Source organism: Sorex fumeus, unplaced genomic scaffold (assembly GCF_029834395.1).
Source record: "Sorex fumeus unplaced genomic scaffold, SorFum_2.1 ptg000122l, whole genome shotgun sequence".
Classification (NCBI taxonomy): domain Eukaryota; kingdom Metazoa; phylum Chordata; class Mammalia; order Eulipotyphla; family Soricidae; genus Sorex; species Sorex fumeus.
The window spans coordinates 29,944,723-29,972,424 of NW_026606179.1; the positions used below are offsets into that span (position 1 = coordinate 29,944,723).

Sequence of the window (27,702 nt, forward strand, 5' to 3'; positions counted from 1 at the left end):
GGGGTATGTAATTCCTTTCATTCACATTTCTCTGGAGGAACCCACATCACTCAGGAACATGTCCTCTTCTTTCTTTCTCTCTCCTTCCTGATACTTCCCCCAAAATTCCCATTTCACTGTTTATCTTTTCCTGATAGCCTGTGAAAAGAGACAAAGAGCCTGGGAAAGCTGGGAAAAAATCAGACTACACCCACAGCATACAGGAGCTTCCTTTGGACATCTGTGTGTCCTGACCTGCCTGAGGACCTCAGAGATGGGACCCTGTGGGTGGAGCAGGAGGCAGATAGGAGAGAGATAGGTACTCTCTCTGGTGACTGATTTTCCTCCCTGTGGCTCCCTGCGAATCCTCTGGCAACACTTTTCACTATTTTACTTGTTGTTGTCTAGGTTTTCATAGTGATACTTTCTAGTTCGTTAATGTTTATTTCTTGCATTTGAGTTTTGTTTTCACAGCCTTAATGGTTACATGACTTTTGGTGTAAGCCACCTCAAATCTTTGCAGAAGAAGGCAGTATAAATAATAAATGGCTACTGAGGAGTTTGACCTAGCCATGATCTGAATGTCAGCACCATAGCCCAGGTGTAAATGATAGTACTTTCACACAGAGCCCTTGTCTATTGTAATGTTACTACTTAAATTATTCATTGCTGATAGCTCCTTGGAAAGACTAGAAGAGTAGGAGTAACTATTTTCTCTGCTCAAGAGTCTTGCAGGCAAATTTTTCAAAGGGGAATTTTGTTAACTTAGCTGTATTCCAAATGCCTTTAAAGCAAATAGAGTAGAAATCAGGGTATAAGTTGCAGAGAGGTGGAATGGCAGATACACAGGAAATATCGGAGAGACCACTGTGCTTACATTTGTAGATACTGTTACAGAACATTCTGAGAATGTCATCCATTTATGCGGGAGTCACTGTTCCCTAAATTCAAATTCTCAAACTACTTTTCCTCATTTTGAAATTTTTTGTGCTGATTAAGCCAAAGTAAGCTGTCTCCATTATTTCTGACTACACTCCTTCCCTGTGGATTTAAAAGCAAGGTGCACAGTCCAATTTATATTTATAGCGAAGTTTTGTGAGCATGTCTAATCTGAAAGAGTGTCCTGGCCAGACCATCCTTTTTTGCAGTATCATCATAGTCAGTGGGTGATAAAAGTCGAGAAGTGATGGAAAGAAGCGCAAACTCTACACTTGGAATTATCATTTGAAGCATTTCCTGGCTGGTCTCTATCTTCTTGGTTCTATGAATCTGGGATGTCCATTAATATCAGGCCACAGGAGCATCTGTCATCTGAGTGAGGATGGTATAAGGGGTGCAGTTGGTTGTTTAAGAAGCAAGCAAATGAGAAAATAAAGCCTGTGGTTAGATGTCTGCTTTTTATGTTTTTGTCTGGTTTTTTTGTTTTGTTTTGTTTTCTAGAAAACCTCCATATTTGTCCAAGGACAATTAAAGCGGCCAATATCACCTGTAATGAAGTAGAAACATTGCCAAGAACAGCTACTCTGACAACTCTGTCTTTTCCCTTAGTCCAGGGAACTTGAAGTTAGTGACAATCATGTTAATCTCTCTCTCAACCAAATTGACAGTAGCTCCTATGGTGAGAACATTAATACCCCATTCTCCTAAAGAAACCATGCTACTGCTTTTCTCGTCTCAATAAGGACAGTGCCTCAACGTCCATTTCTGTAAAAGTCTTAGAAGCAATTGAAGAGTTAATCTCCATGGATAGTTACATTGATCTATGACAAGGACTGTGCTTTGTTATTTGAAGCCAATTAGACAGTCCTTCCAAACCTCATTAGAAATAATTTTTCTGTAACTTAGAGTCTATTCCCATTGCATTGACTGTATAAATTCAGAGCCAGATTATCTAGATTAGACTCTGACACTCTCAACAAACATAATACTAAGGTGAGAAATGTCTTCTCTTTTCTGACCTTCTTATTTATTAATAAAATTGTTATTATCATAGTTTCTACCTCTTTTGGATGTTGCATGGAGATAGATTAAATGAAATACACATGTATAAGGATTTTAAAAGTGCCTGTCATAAAGTAGTGGTTATTACTTCACAATACCTAAAGGCTCTTCTCCAGGAATGCTCCTAACATTCAAAAAAATGTATTTTGGAAAACCACTTTCCAAGGAACTATATAAGATCCATTCTCTGTCCCCAAAATTATAGCAGCTCTGAAAATTCACATCTGATTTACTATGCTGCTGAGCTGAAACCATACCCACAGCTGTCTATAGATGCAGATAAAATGGAGGACTATATTAAAATTGGCCATAGAAACAAGCAAAAAAGAATCAAAATTGGTAATTAATGCTCAGCCTTCTATGGAGTAAAAATTAACAAGATGGGCTAAAGGTCAGGAGTGGGTCTGGGTCTTACTCTGACAAACCAAGAGGGAGAGAAAGGGGTGGGGGGAAGCATCTTGCTGCCTGGCCTGCTTCCACGTTCTTTAATACAGGACCTCTTGTTGGGGAATTAGAGGAATTCCAATTAAGCCCATTCATTTTGATTTCTCATTAGAGCTTTAGAATATCTGTAGAAAATTAAATCGAACCAGAGACCTCCAGCCAGGAGATTTATCCGATTTAATGTTTTGAAAGAGACTTATTATCTTGTCAGGAATAATTCTAAAATCCAAATAAGAGCAATTGAATCAGCAGAATTTAGGCCTCAAGATAACAATCATCCTGTACAACCAACCATAACATTTAAACAGCTGAAGTGGCATTTCCAAAACTGAAGCTCCTGGCAGTTTTGTCCTTCTAATAGCTCAGCCCTTCGAGATTGTACCCCGCCCCCACCCTTGACCATCTTTCAAAGATCACAAGAAGGCACAGCAAATAGCATGCAAAAGAGGCCTGGGGTCCTCAGCCTCGCTTTACTTGACTTATTCAGTGTCAGGTTCTAATTGGCACACAGACAGTCTGCAGCCTGATGGACTCCCAAAATGCTTGTTTTCTTGTGCCGGGTCTTTGGTTGATTATTCTTCATGTGAAATAGCACCTGTCAGCATCTCCTGGGATGGGAGGGGGGAGCTCAGTAACCCCCTGTTACATGAATTTTGAAACATAACTGTTTTTTTTAAAAACCTTCCATCTGATGTCAGTGGGAGACATAGGCAGCTCTCTTTGATAGAGAGAGGGCTACTGCCTGTCTGCTTAACTCATCTCTATCTTTCTGGGGAAGTGCCTGGAGCTCAGGACTGGTGAAAGTCTGTAGGAGCACCTGCATGGAGTCAACACTAGAGTCTCATCAGCCCTACCAGGCAGCTACCAGGTTGCAATCTGAGATCCACTTAATCTATAGGACATCGGATCTGGTCATCTCCATCTGAGTTTACAGGGGTCTGTGGTCTCAAGTAGGAGTAAGGAATTGCTCTTTGCAGAAAAAAAGAGTCTGCCACCAAGGTTTCCTAGGTATGTTGTGTACTCTCCCGGGAAAGAGTTTGAGGAAGAAGAGAATAGTGTAGTAAAACAGATTGATTTAGGAAACATGAGATAAGAGAAAGGGATATTAAACTTATAAGAACAGATACTATATTTGATCTTAGCCAAAAGGCCAAGAAGCGATGACAGAAAAGGAAAAAGATGGCAACTCATTTGTAAAATAAAAGAAGAATACATACCAAGTAGGCATGTGGCCAACCCCAGAATGGCAATGTGCAAACTGCTTGCTTTTGCAAAATTGGCTTTAAAGGGTCTTCCCCAAACTGACCCTGTTTAGGGCTTTTTATGTAATAAATATGAATCTGCTACTCGTGTGCTGCCAGTGGAAAATGGCTTTGAACTTTTGGTGGTCTTTCATATTCTTTATTGTGACCTTTTGTTCCTTTTCTGGGTTGGTGCTGGCTTAAGAGACAGACGTCAACAGACTCAGCATATGCTTATGCATGCAGGGACCTAGGTTCAGTCCCTGCACCACATGGTTTCCTGAGCATCAATGGAAGCTCTGCTCAACACTACCCCAGTATCATGTGGTGTGGTTCCGAAAAAGTAATGATACAAAAGCACAAAAACATTATTTGCAGTATTCAAATCCACATCTCTAAAGGGAGTCTGGTCTTCTTGCTTTGGAGTTAGTAAAAGTGTAACTTCTTTTCATTATATCTTATCTTGGTTTTATTACTTCCTGAAAATCATTGCTAGGGGCCCCTATCTGCCTACCTGCTTCATAGCTGCAGGAAGAACTTAATCTGAAGATTGAAAATCTGTTGTGTCATTAGTAACCAGATTATCCAGGTAGAGTCAAGAGATTAATTCTGCCCATCCATGTGGTTTCTCGCTAAATCCCTATAGTGACTATGCTGACCTGGGACATATCTCAGCAATTTAGCCCTGAGTCCTGAGAGGTGTGTGTACCCTGTAGCTGTCATCAGCTACCCTGGCACTAGCAGACCCAGAGCACTCCAGTCTCCTCTATAGGGAATGGTCTAGAAAGACAGAAGGGGTGGAAGTTCCTGCAATTGGCTTCTATTTGATGACCATATCAAAAAGGTGTCCACATCCAAGACAGCTGGTGAACACTTGGCCAGTTACCAAGTCAGCCAAGATAGGTACCTGATTGTCTACCCCCTCAAGCTTCTCGATGTTACAAATCTTGAGGAAATCAAATAGCTGCTCAGTTTGATTGACTTAGCTTTCCCTTTCCATTCTAATTCTTTTGCTTCTCTTTTCTGGCTTTAAAATCATACCCTCAGATTTTGAAGTTACTAATAAAAAGTAATCTCAGGAACCCCTAATCTTCCAAGATCTCCCAATAAAAGCAAATCTCTGGGCCAGTCAGTGCTCTTTCTTTATCCCTACGTTGGCCCTCATGCGCTGTGTAATTTCCACATCGTATAAGTAATAAGCCCACTTTTTCAAAGTTTCCTGATGGTTATTGCTAAATGGTAAAGGTAAAGGTAAAGGCCCTCCCGTTGTTCGTCGATTTGCTCGAGCGGGCCCAGTAACATCTCCATTGGAGACTTTGTTGTTACTGTGTTTGACATATCGAGTACTTCATGGGGAGCTTGCCAGGCTCTGCCATGCGGCGAGATACTCTCAGTAGCTTGCCGGGCTCTCTGAGAGGGGCGGAGGAATCGAACTCAGGTCGGCCATGTTGGCTTCGTGCAAGGCAAACGCCCTACCGCTGTGCAATTATAGTAACCATCAGGGCAGATCCAGAAGCAACCATTGGTTTAAAATGGGATATATCTAAGGGAAACTTACCAGGACCCAGTGAGTACCCAAGGCATTTTAGGAGCATGAGTATTATTATCAGTAGATTGGGATCAGAACAAATCAATGACACATTTTAAAGTTGAACAGCAATGATTTCTACAAGTACAGTTATTTAAAGAGATTTTTGGTCATTATTTGTTTTGTTGTTGTTGTTATTCATTTGTTTTTAGTTTATTGGGTCTCTATTAGGCTGGAGCAATAGCATAGCGTGTAGGGCATTTGCCTTGCACACAGCTAAAGCAGGTTCAATTCCTCCATCCCTCTCAGAGAGCCCAGCAAGTTACTGAGAGTATCTCACCCACACGGCAGAGCCTGGAAAGCTCTCCGTGGTGCATTCAATATGCCAAAAACAGTAACAACAAGTCTCACAATGGAGATGTTACTGGTGCCTGCTCGAGCAAATCAATGAACAACCAGAGGACAGTACTATAGGACAGTTCTACGGTGGGTCTCTATTGGGTAAATATTTTGTAAGTTCAAAGCTATTTCCTCTTTTCCCATCCTCCTTTCTTTCTTTTGGACATTGTAATTTTCTGAAGCTATTTTGGCTATGAAGCTCATAACAGTCAAAATGCTGTTCTTTTGTATTGTTCTTGGGTGGCTGACCTGGTTTAATGACTTAATTGGTGTTTTCATGGGGACTATTGCATAGGTACTATATGTAGCCTGCCGTCAAGCCTCCTCTTTATACACAGACCTCTATACTTTGAGTTCTTTCTGTACCTTTCATTCTGGGAATTTGCGGGAACTCCTGGCACTTCTGCAGTTATATAGGAGCACCACCTGAGGGGCCCCTATTTGACTCTGAGATGCTGAAGTCTCTCTTTGTCACATCCACATATATGCAGACTTACCCCATTCCACCCTCCTGGAAATTTAATCTCCTGTGGGCCTAAAATAGTGTCATACTGGATTTAGATCTAATCCTGGAGGGTTTGGCTTGGATTCCCAAGTGGACACAGAGTGAGAAATAGGCCTGAGGCTGGGATCAGTTATGCTGCTGTCCCATGCCCTTCAGCTCTGCATTCGGCACCTAAATTAACCTGGAAGATTGATGAGGCCACCAAATACTCCTTACTTTCCTTAATGACTCTTGTTTCCTTAATGAGTATGTCTTCATAAGTTTTGTTAAAACTCTTTTATTTTGTCACTTTTCTTGCAGATAACATTTAAACATCTATTTACCCTTCTTTGTATATTAATAAGCTAACATTTATTTATGTTAACCTATAAATATTTTTCATGTGTTCTGGTAGGAAAATTCTAGGCCTAGAATTTTGATGTAGAAGTGATGAATATTTCAGGTAGAATAACTGTCTTCATGTATGGAAAGGGGAGAACAGCAGCAAGAGCCACTGATAGTTGAGCAAGTGATTCCATGTGTGTGAAGTGCTGAACAAGAGGAGATGGGAGTGGAGGTAATTGGAAGACCTGGTGTCCTCTCCAGGATCAGCAGAGTCTTTTTAGAGGAATAGGTATTGGATGAGTTGTTCTGAAGTATAAGCTGACAAGAGATAGGGAATAAGATGGAAAGAAAGCATACATAAGGAAAAGTTTGGCAGTAAGAGAAAGCATAACATCCCCGCTGAAGTTGGCCAGCATGGACAATTACAGGGATTGAGAGAGGGAGTGGTAAGAAGTAAGACCAGAGAGAGTGCCAGGACCTCTCTTAATGGAGATTGGGTCATCCCGAGCTAAGTGCACAGGCCATGGAGTCAGAATGTCTGATTGCATGACCTTCAAAATGGTGATGCCGAAAAGTTAATCACAAAAATCACTTAGTACAGTGCCTGGCACATAGTCAGCACACTATAAACACTATGTATGACCTTTTAGGCCACTATGAAAAATTTAGATCATATTTTCAAAGCAGTGGGAAATTGCATCACTTTAGCCAATGAGTTCTAAAGAGGACTTCTTGATCTGTTTTGTACTTGTAAAAGCATTGTACTGGGAGTGGAGAGGGAAATTGCTAGAACGAAAAAGAAGAAATGAAGAAACTAATGAGAAAATGGGTTGAAACAAGAGTTGGCTGGCTCAGTGTTTCCAATTCAGACTTCCTCAAATGTACCTTCTTATACTAAACAGGCTACAGAAGAGCAGGTTGTCCAGCTCAGGTTTGGAGTAGCCAAGATTCCATCAATTGATGCAAAAAGGAGATTCAGAAAGTGGTCCCAGAAATCTAGCTTGGTTGTAGACATTGACTTGTTCAAAAACCACAGCCCAATGTCAGTCACCAATAAAACGATAAGAGTAGGACACTTTGCGGGATTTGTGAGCCCTGGGTCACTTTAACACAATGTTCTATAAGTCAACAGTTCAAAGATGCTTCCCTGACTCAGAAGGGATTAGTGGGATTGCTCTGAATGTTATTTGTTCAGAGTTCAGAGTCTTTCAATCCTTCCAAGATAGTGTGAGTTCATTGTTTCCTAAAGTAAATTCCTAAAAAATAAAGTGATTTCTATCTCTTACAACTCATCCCTAATCAATATAAAGTTTATTGAAATATTTTAGACCATAAATGGTGAAGTAACCAGCATATTATAATGGGTGAAAAGAAGGAAATACATTTGAGAGATATTTAAGATACTGAATTACTAGGGCTGTGAATGAAGAGCAATAGCAACTGACTCATAAATTATTGACTTGAGAGATTATGTGGGTGGTAGTGCCATTTCTCAAGGCTATTGGAGTTAGAGAAGTGTGGGTAGAGAAAGTACGTGCCTAATTCTGGACTTGTTCTGCTTAAGTCATATTGAAAGTATCCACACGAGAGGTAGCAAAGGCTGCTGAACATGAGTAAAGAGTTGAGTAAAGGCTCTGCTGAATATTTGGGCATCCATTGCATAATTATTTGATTAAAGACTTGGAAAGTTATAACATTGCTCAGGATGCATACAGAACAGAGAAAAATAGGTTTTATTCATATGAGAGATCACATAATGGGTGGTGAAAGTAAGAGGAGAGATAACTCAACTGACTGAGTGCATGCTTTGCATTCAGGAGGCTCAAATTTTATGCCTGGAACCACAATTTTTTCCACGCTGACTTCCCACACACCCCAAAATTAAAGGAGACAAATGGGAGTGGTAAGACAGGCAGAAGTAATACAAAGAGAGAAGCCAAGAGAAAGGGAATGCATGAAAGGACAAGGGGAGGAATCGAGTAGGATGGGACCTGAAAGATGTCCATTAGATTAATCAAATGGAGGTCAGAGATCAAGTGACAGAGAAGGAAGCAGATTGAAGTGGGTTGAGAAAGGAGTAGGAGGTGAGGAAATGGAGGATACACATGTCACTGCACCATGGGGCAGCCACCACCAGCTCATATGCCATAGATGCTCAAAATAACAGTTCAGTGGCAGGCGCCTCCTTAAAGAGCTCCCTTCTTGCCCCATCTTGAGTCTTCCAAAATCTTTATTCTTTCCTTACTGCAGACTTTGCATTCTAAATGTTAGGGAGAAATCTAAGCATGAGAAATTATTTTAAAACGCCAATACTGAAATTTCACTGTGAAAAGGAAGAGAGAAGGGGGGCAGGATCTGGAAAGGAGATGGGTTGAGGAAGGGTTTACTTTTAAAGACAGAAAAGATTTCTGCTTGCTTCATTTCTGATGGGAAGGAGCCAAATGAAGAGAAAAAAAGGATTATTGATTGTGTAGGACTCTTGTGGAGAACAGCATGGGGTTTGCAATATAGAGGAGGCGTTGGCTTGAGTGGGAGAAGGGATCACTCCATTGAAACAGGAGAAAGAAAGAATAATAAGTAGGTGGAAATCTTAGGTCAGCTCCCTAAAAGCAGGGCCCAAAATTGGGATTTTTGTGCAAGTGATTTGCTGATGAAAAGTTCTCACAAAAATCATGTGAGAGAGAATAGAAAGCAAGATGCAGCAATACAAAAAAGAAGCAATGGCTTGGTTTCAGAATCTAGCCTCAAGAGGATGGAATATTCCCTGCTCCCTCTGAATTTGTTTTGAGGCAAGCAGGCTGTAAACATCCATGTTAGTCATCAGATACCCTCTGGGAAGATCAGCGATGTGCATTATATCCTGGACATCTTTGAGGAAAAGTCAGCCATAATCCAGGGGCAGTCTTCTCACGAAGGGTAAACTATTGGCAGTGGCTCTCTGTTGCTTCTGGGAAATGAGGCAGAAAACAGTAAAAGAGTTCAGGGAGGGGTCTCCTACCTGATGCTACAGCACTGGGGCAGGAATATTTTGATTCAAAGGTAAACATTTGAAGAGCAAGAGAACTTGAGATCTATGAAGATAAGTAAAGGTAGAAAATAATGAGAATATTGAGATTCTGCCTGAAGAATGGTATCTGCTAATGTGTGAGAGGTAGGAGAGGTCTAGGAATGGTAGTAGAGAGATGTTGTAACATTCTGGAATGCACTGACATTGTATGCCTAAAACATTAACATTAACATTACTGTATATCATGATTCCTCCACCCCTCTCGGAGAACCTGGCAAGCTACCGAGGGTATCTAGTCCACACAGCAAAGCCTGGCAAGCTACCCGTGGTGTATTCGATATGCCAAACACAGTAACAACAAGTCTCAAAATGGAGACATTACTGCGCCTGCTCGAGCAAATCAATGAACAACGGGAGGACAGTGCTACAGTGCTAAAGTATATCATGATGTCTGAAAAAATAGTAATAATGACTTGCCTTATTTGAGCTGTGACTCATCAGGGTTGTTTCCCCTCTGTAAAACAGAGCCAAGCCTACCACATTCTCAATAAGCTTTGATAAGAAATTGGCATGTTACTGTTCTTAGCATAGTTTCTGGAATATAAAAACTCTTCACTAAAAACTAGTTGCAATTTTTTTATATCCCACATCTTCATAACTAGTAAGCTGTCATAAAATCTGGTTTTTGGAGTCAATAAGGGCTCAAACTCCCTCTTCTTCACTTGTTGATTATGCACAGTCGGGATAAATTACTTGCATCTCAGAGTCCTCCTTTTTATTGTGGAAGATATTGATAAATTTGTGGAAGTTAAGAAAAAGACCCATGTTGTCATGATTAAGGGAGAGAGAATTTGGGAGCTTGCAAATCAAAAGGCTATTGGATTTCAGCTATGGGGCCTGGGAGATTGCTCAAATGGGCTAGAGCACATGGCTCACTCAAAGTTAAATCCCTAGTATCCCTATTATGAGTGGCTCTGGTGACCTCAAAGTATTGTCTGTATGACCTTAGTGTCCAGTTCTGGAGTGAACCTGGTAGCCCTGAATCTGGCAGGCCAAGCCACCAAAACTGTAAACCTGTACCATTGAGACAAGTATCACTATGCATGGCCTTCGGTTCCCAAGAACTGTTTGGGAAGGTCCCAATTAAAAACATGATCTCAGACTAGACTTCAATAGGAAGCTTGGACTAGGAGTAGAGTGGAGGGGAAGGAAGCAGGGATAGGACAGTGAAGGGAACAGGGAAGGGAAGTGGTCATTCTGGAGGAGGAGGTGCTGAATGGTTGTAAAGTGTTATGCATGAAACCCTAACAGTAGAAGTTTTATAACTCACAGGAGCCTAAAGGAAAAGAAAAATAAGGTGCCTGCCATGGAGGAAGCCTGGGGGTGGGAGAATAGCTGGAAATATCAGAGGAGGAAAGTGGACACTGTGAAAGGATCAGTGTCACTGGTGAAAGGATTCATTGTTTGCCTGAAAGTCATGAATAACTTTGTAAATCATAGTGTCTCAATTTAAAAAAATGTCCTCAGTCGTGCAGGATGCATGAGTGCTAGAGAGAAACTATAAATAACAGTGCCTATAAATAAAAATCCCAAAAAATCTAAGACTAGATCAGATGCTAAATGTTCTTATAAGACTGGAGATAAAATACAATGGATAAGGTACTTAATTTGCACATAGCCAGTCAGACTTGATCCCTGGCATCCCATATGGGCCCCCAAACCTCCACTTGGAAATGATACTTGAGCACAGAGCCAGGAATAAGCCCTGAGCACCACTAGTGTGCTCCTACCACCAAAGAGAGAGAGAGAGAGAGAGAAAGAGAGAGAGAGAGAAGAAATAAAATGCTATTATTTATCAAAACCAGTCAATAAATCAATAAATGAACAAATGAACTTTTAAGTTGACAATGCAAAGAATGGGAGAATGAAACAAGAGTACTACAGGTAAGGCACTTGATTTGCACACAGCTGACCAGATTTCATCCCCACATTAGACCTGGTCCCCCAAGCACCTCCAGGAATGATCCCTGAGCACAGAACCAGGAGTAAGCTCTGAGCACTGCTTGGTATGGCCCCAAAAGTAAAAAAAAAAAGAGTGCAAAAATGAACATCTTTTATCACAATGAGATATCATTTCACACCGCAGAGACTGGCCCATATCCACAAGAACAAAAGCAACCAGTGCTGGCGCGGATGTGGCGAAAAAGGGATACTCCTTCACTGTTGGTGGGAATGCCGACTGGTTCAGCCCTTTTGGAAAACAGTATGGACGATTCTCAAAAAATTAGAACTTGAGCTCCCATTTGATCCAGCAATACCACTCCTGGGAATATATCCCAGAGAGGCAAAAAAGTATAGTCGAAGTGACATCTGCAATTGTTTGTTCATTGCAGCACTCTTTACAATAGCCAGAATCTGAAAAAAACCTGAGTGCCCGAGAACAGATGACTGGTTGAAGAAACTTTGGTACATTTACACAATGGAGTACTATGTAGCTGTTAGAAAAGACGAAGTCACGAAATTTACATACAAGTGGTACTACATGGAAAGTATCATGTTAAGCAAAATGACTCAGAAAGAAAGGGATAGACATAGAAAGATTGCATTCATCTGGGGAACATAAAGTAACAAAATAGAAGACTAACACCCAAGAATGGCCGAGATTAGTACCAGGAATTTTACTTCATGGCTTGGAGGCCAACCACACATGCTAGGGGAAAAGGGAGCTCAGATAGAGAAGGTAACACCAAATAAAGGTGTTGGGAGGATCCTCCCAGGATGGGAAAAGCATGTTGAAAGTAGACTAGAGAGCAAACAGGATTGTCAGCAATTGTCTCTTTTGCAAACCACAACACCCAATGAGAGAGAGAGAACAAAAGGGAATGCCCTGCCACAGAGGCAGGGTGAGATGGGGGGATGGGGGTGGGAGAGATACTGGGATCCGTGGTGGTGGGAAATGGGCAGTGGTGGAAGGATGGGTATTTGATCATTGTATAACTGAAACCCAAGCACAAAAATTTGTAAGTCTACAACTGTACCTCATGATGTCTCACTAATAAAAATATATAAAAAAATAAAAATACTTATAATCACTATGAAAAAAATGAACATCTTTTTTTGATGAAATAACATATACAGGAAAGTGTATTACAGTTCAAAGTATTTTTATTATCTGTTTGGAGATGTAACAATGTTAGCATCACTGAAAGAAGCTAATTAACTGGATATTTTATGCTAAACCTTAGACCTTTTTGAGCTAAATAATTTAAGAATTTTAACATTGAGTGGACAGAGTAAAATGAGCTAGTTACTCTTCAGAGTTTAAAGAGAAAAGTTTGGGGCTGGAGTAATAGCACAGCGGATAGGGCGTTTGCCTTGCACATGGCCGACCTGGGTTTGATTCCCAGCATCCTATATGGTCCCCCAAGCACCACCAGGAGTAATTCCTGATTGCATGAGCCAGGAGAACCCCTGTGTATTGCCGGGTATGTCCCAAAAAAAGCAAAAAATAAAATGGTTTTGCAATGTGTAACTTTAGGATTTGGTTCCTTATAGAAGTCACAAGAGCCCTAAAAGTTTATCCAGCTCACCCATCCTTCACCCATGAAGATTTGGACTGGAAGGACTCTGAAACTGGCTTAGCACTGAGGTGGCAATTGCACTGTGATAACTCACACACTTTAAAGATAAATCACAACCACACAAGCCTTGCAGTTAAATTACTGTTAACTCAACCATCAAGAAAAAGAAATGACTTACATCCATTAAGGAGAAAAGATGAATTTCACTAAGTCAGAGAAAACTATCCAGCAAACATCCTGACCATTGACCTGAGCTGGCAGGAAAGTTTTGGCGGGCTTTTCTAGTGGTTCTCTAAGACTGCTACTCTCTCTGATAGATAAGCTGCTGGCATAACAGGCTTCAGGGGCTCAAGAAAATTTCTTGTCCAAAGGGATTATATACTAGAATTCCCAGAATATGTGGGTGCAAGACTTTGTCTAAGACATTTCTATTCTCATCTTAAATTACTTATTCACCCAACTTGCGTCTCTAAGGCAGGAATCACTCTAAAAGAAATGTCATCTTTCCCTTCCACCAAAATAACCTTACTTATAGATTCCCTGGCAGGAAATCTCCCTTTTGAAGCCTGTGATAGTTTTATTTTTCTTTGTCCAAAATGGGCTATGCCACCCAGATTGGTTTACTCATGCGGCATATTCACACCATCTCCACACCTCACTTTGCTTTGCCACCTTATTCATTAACACCTGCTTCTCTGAGTGTCACCGGCACTTATTTTGCTCAAAGTAGTTGTTCCCTCCTGGCCTTTTATCAAATAGCCTCCAATTCTCCATTAATAATGGGATGGGAAAAGGCTAGAGATGGTGTTCTCTGCAGTGTGACAAATATGCCAGTGATTCCCTGTGAATTACAGCAACAGAGTATCTATCTTTGCAATCAATTATTTTTCTTCTTTCCTTGGGTGATAATAATTTTTTATTATAAGTAGTGTTCAACAAACTAGATAACAGTCCCCAGTGATTTTCTATAACAGCAGCCATATGGAACTGTAATTTCAAAGTCCCTCTGATCTCATTCAGTTTTATGCTACTGGATTAAATGTCAAAGTTGTCTTTGTACCATCTGCAAGATTTCTTCTAGCCTGAATAAACAGTTTGCTCTCGGTTATGTGATGAATCATTCTCTGCATTTATTACTAATATTTAATTTCTAACTTAAAAAATTTAGTCAATAAACTCAATATAGTCTTCTCTCTAGTTTTAATAATACAGTAGAAATATTGATCCCCAAGTGTCAAGAACTGTAGGGGTGGTTCAAGAGAAAAAGTTTGATTTTAAGAAATATCAAGTATATATGATATATATTTATGTATACTTATATACATATATATTAGAGTCCTAATGAAAACCTCCCATAATAGACACATTTTTGGGGGTTAGTGTGATAGCTCTAAAGGCAGGGTGCATGCCCGGCATATTAGCTGCCCTTCATTCTATCCTCCTCAGTACTGCATGAGCCTGTCAGAATTGCACAGTTGGGCTGAATATAACTGGCTGCAGCTTCTGGACACCAGACACCATGAGCACAACTTGGAAACCCCACCCCACAAAAGCAAAACAAATTCACTTTTCTTTTCTTCATCTTGAAAATAAAATCTGTTGAGGACAAACTAGAGTTGAAAGTGATATAGGAATACTTTAAGGATTTAAATAATGTTGCACATTGCTAAAATTAGAAACAACTCAAGTATCTGCAGAGACTTGGTTAAACAGATGGCCCGTGTTCTGAAGATGGACTCTTTAAAGATAAGCCAGCAGGGCAGGAGAGATAGTGCAAAGCACTAGTGCACATAGTGCACATTTTTTGTACATGACAGAGGCCCAAGTTTTATTCCTGGCACCTTGTGGTTCTCTGAACACCAAGCCAGGCATACCACTGCAACTCCCCACCAAAAAAGAAAAATCAGAGAGATAAAGAGAAAATGTAGTGAAGCAAAAGTATTAAAGGAGACAAAAATGTTTGCTAAAAAATGTTTTTTCAGTAAACTTATATGAGAAATACTCTTTATGCAACTAAACTAGGAAATAAAATTTAGCAGAAATGCCCACAAATATAGAAAAATAATATTAACTGGGAAATTTTGTTTCAGCTCTTTTGGAATTTGATACATCAATTAAATAAAATGCTAAAAATATACAAATAAAATACATAATACAATTATACTCAAATTATATTTGGTACCCTCCAGATAGTAAATACACATTCCTTATTTTTTACTTATGTTCATATCATTTTATTTTTTCAGAGATAAAAATTTCAACTCAAAATAAAGCTCTTTTGATATTAAAATATACAATATTTTTGTTAGCTTGTTTTGGGGTCACACCAGGTGGTGATAAAGTTTTACTCCTGGTTCTGTACTCAGGTATCACTTATAACTGGCTCAGGGAATCACATGGGTTGCCAAGGATTGAACCCAGATTAATTGTGTGCAAGGCAAGTACCTTACCCGCTGTATTATCTCTCCAGCCCCCAGCATAATTTTCCTATAGTAAAATCCGAACATGTCACCTGCTTACCCCTATTAAAAAAAATTCAAGACTTTCATAGCAGAAAGAATGAAAGTCTAGATTTCTTTATTTCCATGGTCTATAAAGATCTACATAACCTGATCCTACCCAACCCTCCATCCTCATAGCTAATCTCCCTTCCATAGTTCTCTTGAGCTATGCAGGTTTTCTCTTCAATCAGAAGAATGCTAAGCAATTTTCATCCTAGTTTCCCCTGCAAATTTTCTTCTACCTGAGAATGTCTTCTTCAAACCAATGTTTATCCAACAGAAGTTGCTGTATTCACAAAACTGTTCTATACCTATAATGTAACCTCGTAAGTTACTGAGCAATTGAAATATGTCTAGGACATCTGAAAAACTGGCTTTTGAATTTAATTTAAAAAAATCTGGAGGGATTCCCCAGCAGTGCTTGCAGGCCCAGGGGACACTCCCAGAACTTACCCCACAGAGTGTCTGTGATGGTTTAGTGACAGGTCCCAGAGATGCAGCTGCTCAGATCAACAGCACTCAGGAATCACCAGGGCAACAACCTGAGGTGCTCACAGTGGGGGTGTTGGGGATAATGGACATGTGGCACTGGGGATTGATCTTGGGGCCTTGAGCACATTAAATATGTGCTTCAGTGTCAGGAACAAGATAGACAAATAGGAAGGGCAGTTCATGGATCCTTTCCATCCAGAATGCAGGAGTCCACAAATGAAATACTGCCCTGGTTTGCTGCCCCCAGCTAGGGTCCTGTATCTGCTTTCTGCCTCCTTCTGAGAACATCCTGCTGTGAAAGCCCTTTACAAGGGTGATGATTAGCACAAATTAAGGTCCTCCGATATGTAAAACTCTGAAATAGTGTGGCATTTGACCAAAAAATGTTGTTGTTTTCCTGATTACTGCTTCTACACAACAAATACCAAAGGACAAAATAAATACTGGAGGACAGTCTAGGAGGCTGTGAGCCCCCTGAACCCAGGCTTTTTCTCTTTTATTTCTGTCACTTTTCTTAATCCTTGAGGTCTCCCGGCACCAGACTTGTTTACCTAGGGCTGGTCCCCAGAACTTCAGCACTTTCTCCGACTTTAGTTTTTCAATTTATTTAGTTAAATTTGGTTAGCTTGTAGGTGCCTCAGCTCTAAATCTTACCAGGCTGTTTTTGTTCATTCATGTTTCATTCATTCATATTTTTACTTAAATATTGCCTCCTTATAGAAACTTTTGGCAGATGACCAAATAAGGCTTAGTGATTTATTTTAGTAGATTGTGCTTAGGAATTTATTCATATCTCTAGATTATTTTACTTGGTGACATGCAGTAATACATGGTAATCTTTTCTAATCCTTCTTATATCTGTGGCATTGGTAGTAAAATTCCAGATTTCTTTTTCAATCTTAATTATTTGAATTGTTTATTTTTCCTTAAATAAGTAAGAGTAGCAGATGTTTTCAATTTTAACCTTTTTCTAAAATAAATTTTGTGGGTTTGGAGATTTGTTTTGTTAAATTTTTTCAGAAATAAGTTCTTTTGTTGATTTTTCCTATTATATTTCCTTTCCCTATTCCATTATTATCTGCTCTAACATTTACTGTTATCACTCTTCTGCAAGTTTAGACTCTGTTTTATTCTTTTTATGGTTCCTTCCAGTCTTAAGGTATGCTTGTGGCAGGAAAAATTGTGCACATGTAAATAGTTGCTTCACTAGAAAGTGCTACTGTTCCCTGCTTGATCTACTTTGGTCTCCCTAAAGAATTTGCAGGGTTGGGGGTTGATCTGATAAAGTCTTCCATGAGCACCTACATGGCATGGATGCCAATGTCCCACCAACTCCATAAGGTTGTGCCTGCGGTCCACTTGATCTGCAGCATACAGGACTTGATCCCCACTATCCAAATTTTCAGGGAACTGTGGCATTAGGCAGGAGGGAGTGATTTTTTTTTCTGCAGGAAAAGGAAAATCACTGCCAAGTTCCTCCCAAGGTTCCAGGTTCATCATCTGCCTTTGCAAAAAAAGAATATCAGGAGAAGATGAATAATGAAGCAAAATGGTTTTATTTTATTTATGTCAAAGAAGAGTGAAAGGGATAGAAAGTAAGATGTTCAAGAGAGAATACAAGCTTCTCATGAGAGTAGAGATATTCCAAAAAATAAAAGAATGGAATTACACATGATATTTGTAATTCCAATTTGTTATTCCTCAGGATGAGATGTGCATCACTTGCTTCTGCAAAGTTAGCTTTATAGGGTTGTTTACCCAAATTGGGCTGGAGCAATAGCACAGCGGTAGGGCATTTGTCTTGCAAGCGGCCAACATGGCCGACCCGAGTTCGATTCCTCCGCCCCTCTCGGAGAGCCTGGCAAGCTACCGAGAGTATCTCGCCTGCACAGCAGAGCCTGGCAAGCTACCAGTGATGTCTTCGATATGCCAAACACAGTAACAACAAGTCTCATGATGGAGACGTTATTGGGCCCACTCGAGCAAATCGATGAACAATGGGAGGACTGTGACTGTAACTGTGACCCAAATTACCCCTGCTTGAAGCTTTCTCTGTGGATAATATTGCTAGAGCATTGTCAACACGGGTAAAGCTTTGAATTTTTGGTGGTCTTCTTTCCTGTCCTTTTATGGGAGGGATTGGGTGGTATACCTTAAGCCAGGGGTTACTCCTGACTATGCTCAGGAATCACTCCTGATAGGACTCTCTATACTACACACCTCCACATCATTCTAGAATCCCCAAGATATCATGCACTTTGGAAAACACTTCTCTAGCTGCATGATTTCAAATAAGCTGCCTGCAAATGCATTGATTTATTCTTCTGCCTGATCAAGTATGCTATTGAACACTCTAGTAAATTTTTCAGTTTGTTTATTATAATTTTCAGTTTCATAAGTTCTGTTTGGTTCTCTTTCTACTTGTGTTGATAGTCCCATTTTGTTCATGATTCTGTATCACTGTCACTGTCATCCTGTTGTTCATCGGTTTACTTGAGCAGGTGCCAGTAACCTCTCTATTCCTCCCAGCCCTGAGATTTTAGCAGTCTTTTCTTACTCATATCTTACTCGTCTCTTCCCAATGATTGGAGGCTCCTTCGGGGTCAGGGGAATGATACCTGTTGTCATTACTGTTTTTGGCATATCAAATATGCCATGGGGAACTTGCCAGGCTCTGCCCGTGCGGACAGGATACTCTCGGTAGCTTGCTGGGATCTCCAAGAAGCATGTATTTATGTACTTTTCTCTATGATTTGTTGCCTACTGTCTAAACCCCAACAAAGATGGTGTGGTAATCATGGAAAATGGGTAGGAAATGTGTTATGATGTGTTCCGGAAAGTGGCCTGGAGCATGGTGGAAGTTGAGTAGTGGAGGTCAACTGCTGGGGCTGGGTCCCTTGGGGTGGTGAGGGCTCTCAACCTCCCCACTCTGGGGCACCCTGAGTGAAAACAGCCTGGCGTAGAGTCCAGGTTCATGATTATTTCCTAATTTTTAGCTCATTAAGCATCTGCCTTGAAAGTTGTTTTGTTCGTTTGTTTGTTTGTTTGTTTGTTTTTAAATCATAGTGAGATACAGTTACAAGGTTGTTCATGTTTGGGTTGATTATATGAGTATCTACCTTTTTGACAGTTATTTAAAATTCTTTGTCAAAAAGATTGTAGGCACTTTGGTTGGTTTGGGGACCACATCTCAAAGTGCTCAGGGCTTACTCCTGACTCTGTGCCCCAAGATCACTTGTGGCAGTCTCTGGGAACCATATGTGTTGCCGAGTATCAAAGCCAGGTTTGATGATTGCATCAAAGCAAGCACCCTACCCACTATACTATAGCTCCAACCCTGTAGACATGTATTTTTTTAAGGACCTATTTCTGAAAATTAATTTTGTTGGTTTAATTAGACCATGTTTCCCTTTTACTTTGTATACTTTGTTTCTTGTTATTTGGGCATTTAAATAAACTGTGTTCTTTCCAGGTTTCATGAACATGTTTCATGGAAGGAAAGACCCTCAAATAATCTTGGATAGACATTTCCAACATTTATCATCTTTTGTTACCTTTGATGTCTGCTTGTAGTATAACAGCTCTAACACCCAGTAAAAACTGTCTCTCTATTTCACAGCTTCCCAACTATGAATCCAATATTATTGGTGCCCCAAACCAGGCAAGACCAAAACAATCTCTTAAAACCAGACTTGAAGGTCCCGCGGTCCCACATTCCAAAAGAAAATAGACATTTCCAAAAAGAAAAAAAAAATCACACCAGGAATTCAATAAGCAAAATTTAGTAAGAACTGATTTAAAAAGTGTTTGGAAGATCAGCAGGATTATCAAGGCAACTTGCAAATGATAGAAGCATAAGCTAGATCTGACCATGAAGATAAAGCACTACAAAGGCCGAAACTCCTCAGAGATGCCATCTAGTTTCTCACCTTATATAGGATGAATCTAAATGGAAGTCAGCAAGAGACTCTTAGAAACAGTTTGGATGGGTGAATACCCTACATATAGAGCAAAATATGTCAAAGTTAATAATAAATTCAGAAATAAAATCTAAGTAAATGATTAACACAGTCCATGACATTTGATCATACTGTACAAATGTGAGAAGTAAGCAAGCTTTGAACATATCAGAAATTTGGGGTAAGTGGAAAGCAGTTGAAGAGGACCCCAAGTTGAAAATTTATATGAAGCTTTAGAGGATTAAGGAAGCAACTCTACACAGAGTAATTGGAGAGAAGATTGATTTAGGAGAGTTGATTCTCATCAGGTTTTGAGCATTAGGACTTTAGAATTATAGAAAAGTAGTATTTTAGGTAAATTAGTCTGGCATATCTATGTAAAGGACAGATTAAAAGGAACCTAAATTGAAGTTGATGTTCCCTTTCTAAAGCTCCCATAAACATTTTCTAGCTACTTTTGCACAATTAATATTGATATAAAAAGTGTGGACAAAGCCAATCTTGTCTAAAATGTATTGAAATGTAAAAACAAGAAGTTTCATGTTCACAGAGCACTGTATTTCCTGATAGTAATTACATATCTTCTCTTTGTGTCCTAATATTTTTTTTTCTTTTGGAGAGGCATGGAAACTGGAGTTGTGTTAATTCTCAGCCTAAGAAAGAAAAATTTGGAAGTCACATTCAAGGTAACCTTGATCACACCATTTTTCCTGAGCTATTCAGGCAATTAAGCTTGAGGTTGGTGTTTTTATGAATTATTTATAAAATATTATTAGTGTCCACCTAATTTCTTAGACATAGCTTTAGACTCTATGGAGCTTTAGATATTCCAAATCCTACTGGATTCTTTACTGTGGTATTATGTATATGGCCCACAACCTCTCCTTGTGAATCTATTACCCTTTTTCTTTTGATGATAACTGCTGTTGACCCCTATTTTCTGCTCCTGTGGCTAAAGGTTGGGGACCATTACCCAGGATCAATTCACGCTCATAAGGAAGAAGGTGGGGCAAAACTGGGGCTCCTACAGTTACATCAAAAGTCCAATAAAAGCGGGGCTGGAGAGATAGCACAGCGGGTAGGGTGTTTGCCTTGCACGCAGCCAACCCGAGTTCGATTCCCAGCATCCCATATGGTCCCCTGAGCACCACCAGGAGTAAGTCCTCAGTGCAGAGCCAGGAGTAACCCCTGTGCATTGCCAGGTGTGACCCCAAAAAAAGTAAAAAAAAAAAAGTCTAATGAAAGGGATGGTATTGAAAAACATAAAAGGAACTCACACTATTCACCAACAAAATTAACCAACTCAATTTTTATTTGTTCTTTGTTTGCTTGTGTTTTGGGTCACACCCAGCAGTGCTCATGGGGGTTAGTCTTGACTCTGTACTCAGGAGTATCTCCTGGATAGGAGGATCATATGGGATGATGAAGCTCAAATCCAGGTCAGCTGCATGTAAGTCAAGCACCCTACTTACTATATCATTGCTCCAGCCCCCCACCCCCAATTCAATTTTAAAATGGGCTGAAGACCTGAGTAGACACTTATCCAAAGAATAAGTCAAGATAATCCATAGACACATGAAAAAATGCTTAATATTGTTTAATATTAAGCAAATAGAAATCAAAGCCACAATGAATTACCACCTCATATTAATGAGAATGTGTTTTTTTTTAATTTATTTTTTATTAGTGAAACACCATGAGGTACAGTTGTAAGGTAAAAGGTAAAGGTAAAGGCCCTCCCGTTGATCGTCGATTTGCTCGAGCGGGCCCAGTAATGTCTCCATTGGAGACTTTGTTGTTACTGTGTCTCGCATATTGAATACTCTCGGTAGCTCCGAGAGGGGCGGAGGAATCGAACTCGGGTCGGCCATGTTGGCCGCTTGTAAGGCGAACGCCCTACCCGCTGTGCTATCGCTCCAGCCCAGTTGTAAATTTACAAATTTTTGTGCTTGGATTTTGGTCATACCATGATCAAATACCCATCCCTCCACCAGTGCCCATTGTCCACCACCAGGATAATATCCCTCCCCCCACCAATCCCCCCTGCCACTGTGGCAGGGCATTCCCTTTTGTTCTCTCTCTCCTTTTGGGTGTTGTGATCAGCAAAAGAGGCATTGAGTGGCAAACATGTTCAGTCCAGTCTACTTTCAACCTGCATCTCCCCTCCTGGGAGGATCCTCCAAACACCCTCCATTTGGTGCTCCCTTCTCTATCTGAACTGTCCTTTCCCCTAGAATACCCGGCTGGCCTCTAAGCTATGGATTAATCCTCCTGGTGTTGATCTCAGCTATTCTTGGGTATTAATCTCATATTTTGTTATTTTATATCCCCCAGATGAATGCAATCTTTCTATGTCTATCCCTCTCTTTCTGACTCATTTCGTTTAGCATGATACTTTCCATATTGTACCACTTGTATGTAAATTTCATGACTTCATCTTTTCTAACAACTGCATAGTACTCCATTGTGTAGATGTACCAAAGTTTCTTTAACCAGTCATCTGTTCTTGGGCACTCAGGTTTCTTCCAGTTTCTGGCTACTGTAAAGAGTGCTGCAATGAACAAACAAGTGCAGATGTCACTTCGGCTACACATTTTTGCCTCTCTGGGATATATTCCCAGGAGTGGTATCGCTGGGTCAAATGGGAGCTCAATTTCTAATTTTTTGAGGAACGTCCATACTGTTTTCCAAAAGGGCTGAACCAGTTGGGAGAATGTGTCATTTTAAAGTGACTGCAAACTCTCTCACACCCACCATCTTACTGACAGAGAAAAGGCCCAATGTCATATTTCCTAAAGAACATGTACCACTGAATCTGTCCAGATTGACTGATTCAGGCTAAGAACTCTGGGACCTTCTCAGAATGGGGGCAAGCAGATACCCCTTTCTGCCTGAAGGTATATCTGCCTGCAGTCATACTGTCACCCTCTGACATAGAAACCGAAATGTATGACCCAAGATCAGAAATGCCACGCAAGGAAAAAGAGACCTCAGATAGCTCAAGCAAAAAAAAATTTAATTATGTGTTCCTGGGTGTGGCCCACAAGTCACAAGTGAGGCTGGTGGGAGTATCACTCAGGGCACAGGGTGGTACTTTTTTTATCAGGCCCCCAAATGTCAGGCAGGTGAAAGGATATGTAAAACAGTTATTTTTCTTTACAGTCTGTTTTTCTGGTGGTTACAGATGGTGATATCTGGTCCTGTCATAACTGGGTATGAGCATCTGGTTCCAAGAACTGGTGCAATAGTGTGGTTATGGTCACATGTCCTACAGTGATTTCAAGTCTCCCAGAGACTCTCACTACCTTGGTGCCCCCTAAGGTCGACCTTTTGATCCAACTCTTAGTCTACAGGAAAATGGGCAGAGACAATCTCTGGCTACTTCCTGCTAAGTTAGGTCAATGTGGGGAGGAGGTCATGGAATGTGTTTGGTCAAGGGGTCACCTGCTCATGGGTAGGTGCAAATAGGGGTACAGAAACATTCTGGTTGAAAGTTGTGTGAGTCATTCCATGACTCAGTGCCCAAATTGAGCAGATGAGGAAAGGGGCAAAAAGAAAAAAGGAGGAGATGAAAAACAGGGGTTGTACTCCTGCAGGAGTCAAGAAGATTCCCACCAGTAGATTCCAATGGCTGCCTTCTGTGCCCAAATTCTGATAGCTCACGGTGCTGTCCAGAGCTCGTTAATTTTGAAATGTCACCAGATTGATGAGCATCATAAGAGCATTTTTCTCCCCCAAAGAGGCAAGTTCCTCATTTCTCTGCAGTGAATAAATCTAGTGCTTCTTGGTTCTTCAGTACTAGTAAGGCTAGAGAGGTGATCTGAGTATATAGAATATGGAGAGGATCAGAAACCTTGTTAAAATCAGTGGCAAATTCACTCATAGGTGAGGACTATGTTGCTCTCTTCATGGAGGTTTATTTCTGATTCTCTGAATCACAGCCATTGATGAGATTATATAGAATTCCTGGAGCATGAGGTCACATTCGCAGCCACACAACCTCTCATACTCTACACCACTGATGAACCAAGAGTAGCACACAACATTTGATTGGATTTAACAAACACGTTAGTAATCTCTTATACAAAGGCTTAATAGCTCCAGGATGAAATACAACAATCTTTCCTCTAAGAAAACTTTATTGAACCATTTTTAGCAGATTATTCATAACAAGCAATACAAATTTAATTGTTTTGGTTCTGCTTTTGGGGGCAAGGCTTGGGATATGGAGTGGAAATATTCTAAATATGGTTGTGGGAAGATGCAATGGTGGTGGGATTGGTGTTTGAATATTAAATGTAATCAATTATCATAAACCACTTTATGAAAATAAAATTAAATTAAAAAATCAGTGGCACGTTTAAGTGATAGTTGTTGGTGGAGGGTGAGGCTGGAAGCAAGGTCTGCTTTCTGAAGATCCACAGGGTGAAGAAGCCCACCCCTACGATAACTGGCAAGAATGCTACAGTCTCATCCTACAACAGCAGTGAACCTGAGAGTGGACTAGAACTTCCCCATAGACAAAAATGTTAGATAATAAGAAGGCAACTGCACATGCTGCTGACTGGGTACTGATACGCATCGATAGACTGTTTGACTGCAAAGAGAGAAAGCACCTCTGACTGCTGAGGAGGTAGCATTAATAACGATAACTGTAATGCAGGAAGTATTCTGAGAGGGATTGGGGGGTCCTAAGTAGAACACAGCTGAGTTTCATGACAAGTAAAGAGATATATTGGAATAAATTGGGATAGAAACACTATTGTTGGAGTGAAGGATGACAGATATATTTCTCACAGTGGAAAGGAAGTGGCTGAAGAGGGGAAAAAAACGAGCCACTATGCTGTAAGATAGCATTCCAGGGAAGTCCTAATAAAACCAGAGGAATCATTCAGTAAGAGGAGGATCTTTAGGTATTGTGACATATTCACCAACATTTTTTTTTATTAGCGGAACACCATGAAGTACAGTTGTACACTTACAAGTTTTTGTGCTTGGGTTTCAGTTATACAATGATGGAGTACTCATCCCTCCACCAGTGCCCATTCTACACCCCCAATGATCCCAGTATTACCTCCAACTCCCCCACCTCCCCATCCCATCCCACTTCTGTGGTAGGGCACTCCATTTTGTTCTCTCTCTCCTTTTGGGTTCTGTGGTTTGCAAAAGAGGCATTGGGTGGCAATTATTTTTGTCTATAGTCTACTTTCAGCATGCATCTCCCATCCTGGGAGGGTCCTCCCACCTCCCTTTACTTGGTGCTCCCTTCTCTATCTGAGCTGCCTTTTCCCCTAGCATGTGCGGCTGTCCTTCAAGCCATGGAGTGATACTCCCAGTACTTATCTCAACTATTCTTGGATGTTAGTCTCCTATTTTGTTTTATATTCTGCAGATGAATGCAATATTTCTATGTCTGTCCCTCTCTTTCTGACTCATTTCATTTAGCATGATACTTTCTATGCAATATCACTTGTATGTAAATGTCATGATTTCATCTTTTCTAACAACTGCATAGTACTCCATTGTGTAGATGTACCAAAGTTTCCTTAACCAGTCATCTGTTCTCAGGAACTCGAGTTTTTTCCAGATTTTGGCTATTGTGAATAGTGCAGCAATGAACATAGAAGTGCATATGTCATTTCGACTATACTTTTTTGCCTCTCCAGGCTACATTCCCAGGACTGATATTGCTGGGTCAAATGGCAGCTCAATTTCTAATTTTTTGAGAATCATCCATACAGTTTTCCAAAAGGGCTGAACCAGTTGGCATTTCCACCAGCAGAGAAGAGGGTCCATTTCTTGCCACATCCATGCCAACACGGGTTACTTTTGTTCTTTTGGATGTGGGCCAGTCTCTGTGGTGTGAGATGATATCTCATTGTTGTTTTGATCTGCATCTCCCTGATGATTAGTGATGTAGAACATTTTCTCATGTGCCTTTTAGCCATTCAGATTTCTTCTTTGGGAAAGTTTTTGTTCATTTCATGACCCCATTTCTTGATGTGGTTAGATCTTGTTTTTTCCTTGTAGAGTTCAATGAGTACTTTGTATATCCTTGATATCAACCCTTTATCAGATGGGTATTGGGTAAATATCCTTTCCCATTCTGCAGATTATCTTTGTATTCTGGTCACTGTATCTTTTGAGGTGCAGAAGCTTCTTAATTTAAGATAGTCCCATTTGTTTATCTCTTTTTCCACGTGTTTGGTCAGTGGAGTGTTGTCTTTGAAGATACCATTAGTCTCAATATCCTGGAGGGGTTTGCCGACCTTGTCTTCAATATATCTTATGGATATTGGCCTGATATTGAGATCTTTAATCCATTTTTGATCTGACTTTTGTGCATGGTGTTAGGTCGAGGCCTAAGCCCATTTTTTTGTATCTGGTTGTCCAGTTATGCCAGCACCATTTGTTGGAGAGGCTTTCCTTGTTCCACTTCACATTTCTTGCTCCCTTATCAAAGATTAGATGTTCATACATTTGGGGTTGTGTGTACGGATATTCCACCCTGTTCCATTGGTCTGCGGCCCTGGCTTTGTTCCAGTACCATGCTGTTTTAATTATTACTGCTTTGTAGTAGAGTTTGAGGTTGGGGAGGGTAATTCCTTCCCATGAAAACTCTCACTAAAATGGGTTTTGAAGGTACTTTCCTCAAGATAGTCAAAGCCATCTATGACAAACCCATGGCAAGCATTATCCTCAATTGGGAAAAACTAAAGGCCTGCTCTCTAAGATCAGGGACAAGACAACGATGCCCACTATCACCACTATTGTTCAATATAGCACTGGAAGTACTTGCAATAGTGATTAGGCAAGAAAAAGACACTAAAGACATCCAGATAGGAAAGGAAGAAATCAAGCTTTCACCATTTGCAGATGATATGATACTATATCTTGAGACTCCTAAATCCTCTACCAAGAAACTCCTAGAAACAATAGACTTGTACAGTAAAGTCACTGGCTATAAAATTAATGCTCAAAAATCTATGGCCTTCCTATATGCAAATAATGAGACAGAGGAAAGTGGCATGAAAAAAATAATCCTGTTCACAATTGTGCCCCAGAAAATCAAATACCTCAAAATCAGCCTAACTAAAGAGGTATAGGACCTCTACAATGAAAACTACAAAATGCTTCTCCATGAAATAAAAGAGGACACAAGGAAATCTAAACATATTCCCTGCTCATGGATAGGAAAAATTAACATTGTCAAAATGGCAATACTCCCCAAACTATTATACAGATTCAATGTGATCCCTATAAGGATATCCATGAAACTCTTCAAATAAATAGATCAAGCACTCCTGAAATTCATATGGAACAACAAATGCCCATGAAAAGCTAAAGCAATTCTTGGGAAATTCAATGAGTCCAAAGAGGTCTCTACCCTTACCATTCACCCAAATACTTGAGTCTCTCCCTCAAACCCATTTGTCATTCCAAGGGTCAGAGATGGTGAAAGCAATAGGGTTATAGGAGCCCTGTATACAGTTAGCATGTAGGTAGAGAACTTTAAAACCTGAGGACAGGGAGGTCAAATGATGATTTTTGCAGCTCCAGTATGGGCATATGGGGGATTGTTGCCATCAGATTTACTACCTTGTAGCTCATCCTTAAAGCAAAGGTTTTTATGGCAGGTTGATTAGATTTTCTCCCAGAAGAGAGGGTACAGGCCCCTTAACCTAGAGTTGGAGAGCAAGCATCAAACTGGAGGGTTACAGGGCCAGAACAGTATGAAGCT

The 27,702-nt window shown here is 40.3% G+C and overlaps 1 pseudogene; it reads right to left on the reverse strand.

The window, feature by feature from the left end:
• Nucleotides 1-3,476: 3,476 nt before the first annotated feature.
• LOC130044615 (uncharacterized) lies at nucleotides 3,477-3,586 on the reverse strand (annotated as a pseudogene).
• Nucleotides 3,587-27,702: the final 24,116 nt, after the last annotated feature.